Source organism: Dipodomys ordii, unplaced genomic scaffold, assembly GCF_000151885.1.
Source record: "Dipodomys ordii isolate 6190 unplaced genomic scaffold, Dord_2.0 Scaffold462, whole genome shotgun sequence".
Classification (NCBI taxonomy): Eukaryota; Metazoa; Chordata; class Mammalia; order Rodentia; family Heteromyidae; genus Dipodomys; species Dipodomys ordii.
Window position 1 is genome coordinate 200,788 of NW_012267678.1, and position 2,571 is coordinate 203,358.

Below are 2,571 nucleotides of genomic sequence, written 5' to 3' on the forward strand. Positions count from 1 at the left end.
TGTTAGCCAGATTCTTTCCAGCTCTTTTCGTGGTTATTTGGACATAACAGTCTCATGGACTATCCTTCCTGGACTGGTTTTGAACCCTGATCTTTAGATCTCAATCACTTGAGTAGCCAGGATTCCAAGTGTTAACCACTACCACCCAGTCGTTTGTATGTGTGTGTATGTGCGGGTGTGCACGTTCATGCTGGTTCTAGGACTTGAACTCGGGACCTCAGCACTGTCTCTGAACTTTTATGTTCAAGGCTAGCACTCACTCTACCTCTTGAGCTACAGATCCATTTCTGTCTTTGTGGTGGTTGCTTGGAGATAACAGTATTGCAGAATTTCCTGCCCAAGTTGGTTTTGAATGAACCACAAATTTAAGCTTCTTGTGTAACTAGGATTACAGGTGTGAGCCACCAGCACCCAAATCCATACATTTTAATAATAACTGCGTGTTGCAGGTGGCTCTTAGGTTCTCCAAACTGTGTGATCCAAAGATTTGAGACACAGGAGAGATGGAGGATCAGGTTTCATTCAAACCTATCTCGTTATGTAGTAGCAGCAGTACATAGAAAGCATAACATAGATGCACAATAGCACTTTGTGCAAAAGCCCATCCCAGAATAGTCTCTGCACAGCCTCTCTAGCTTCATTCTCTTTACATATTTACAATCCCGCTTCCCTGTGGCCAACTAATATTCTTGGTCATTTTTATGTTAGAAATGTCCTCATAATTCTATCATCTTTCAACTCTTTATGTACACTCTCATAATTTACCATCATCATATAATAAGGTTTTAGTTACAATTTCTAGATTTCTTTGCAATTTTAGGTTGAAACTGAACTTTTGAAAGTGCTAAAAGTATGCATGTAGATCTAGATTTAAATTTTCTACAAGATTGTCTGGATATGCTGAAGGTTGTTTCAATTTTATTTACATGGTTTTTGATTGATTTAATCCTAAGGATTGAACTCAGGGACCCAAGCTGAAAAGACAATTAATATACCACTTGACCTTCAACTCTATACATCCCCTCCTTTTTTGCCTTGATTATTTTTAAGATAAGGTCTTGCTTTATTTTTGGTCTGATCTGGCCTTTGATTTTCCTACTTGTGTTTCCCTATGGCCCTGCATACTACAGCACCAAGCCATTGTCGTTCTTCTGTTTCTAGAATAACAGCCAAAAGCCAGTGTACCTAGGTGTCTCTCACTTGAATGCTTAGGCTGGTTTTAAGTTGTAATCCTTCGATCTTTACCACCAAGTAGATAGGTTGAAGCTGCTACCTACAATTTTGAGTGTAATTTTAAATAGCTCTTCTCATATTTTTCCCTGTTACCAGAAATGATTTGTATTTTTATTTAGGAACTTTGTTGATTCATTCACATCACATATACTTTTAAAAACCTTTCAACATGATTGTGATGTTGTAATGTGCTGTTGAATTCTATTTACCATAGTTTGCGAAGTTTCCAAAGTCCATCAAGTAAATTGGTCCACAATTTTATTTTGTATCTTTACCAAACTTGGTATCTTACTAGCTCCATAATTTGGGTTTGGCAGTGTTCCTTCTCTTTCTATTCTGTGGAATAGTTTGTGGAACATTGGTATTAGTTTTGGTATTGGTATTCTTTTTTTTTTTTTGTCAGCCATGGGGCTTGAACTCTGGGCCTGGGCGCTGTCCCTCAGCTCTTCAGCTCAAGGCTAGTGCTCTACCACTTGAGTGAACCATAGGGCCACTTCCAGTTTTCTGCATGATTAATTGGAGATAAGACTCTCATGGACTTTCCTGCCTGGGCTGGCTTTGAACCGAGATCCTCAGATCTCAGCCTCCTGAGTAGCTAGGATTAAAGGCGTGAGACACCAGTGCCGGGCTGGTATTATTATTCTTGTTTAAAGGTATTGTAGAATCCCGTAGTCAAACAGTCTAGTTCTAGGGTCTATATTGTAATGTCTATTATTATTAATATTCTCAGGGTCATCCCTTAATATATTATTAATGATCTTTAATGTTGTTTTATCCTACAGTAACTTACCATTTGCTATTGGACAACATTTGTGTTAAGGTGGCCTATACAATTATATTAAAACTTAGTTGAATATGTAATATTTTATACAAGCTCTTTCTTCCAGGAAGTTATTAACATCCATCTCTAGGGAACTGGATAGGTCAATGCTTTTAGTGCATTGTTTTCACACAAGGGCTTTTCTCCAGTATAGAGATTTATGTCCCTGAAGGCTACTATGACATTCAAAATTTTAAATATCATAGATTTATAGTTTTTCTCTCCAGAGTGATTCCTTTCATTTAAGTAAAGGTACATCTGATGTATGAAGGCTGTACAGCATTGTTCATATTCACAGGACTTTTCTCCACTATGAATTCATTCATGTTCTCAGAGTTATCTGTGATGGCTGAGGGCTTCATAATATTTTTACCTTTACAGGGGTTTTCTCCATATTAGTACTTCCATGAGATTGAAAGAAAATATCATATTTGAAGATTTTACTGTATTGCGTACATTCATAAATTGTTCCTCCAATATGAGTTCTTTCATATAATCAAAGGTCTCTGGTGACTGAA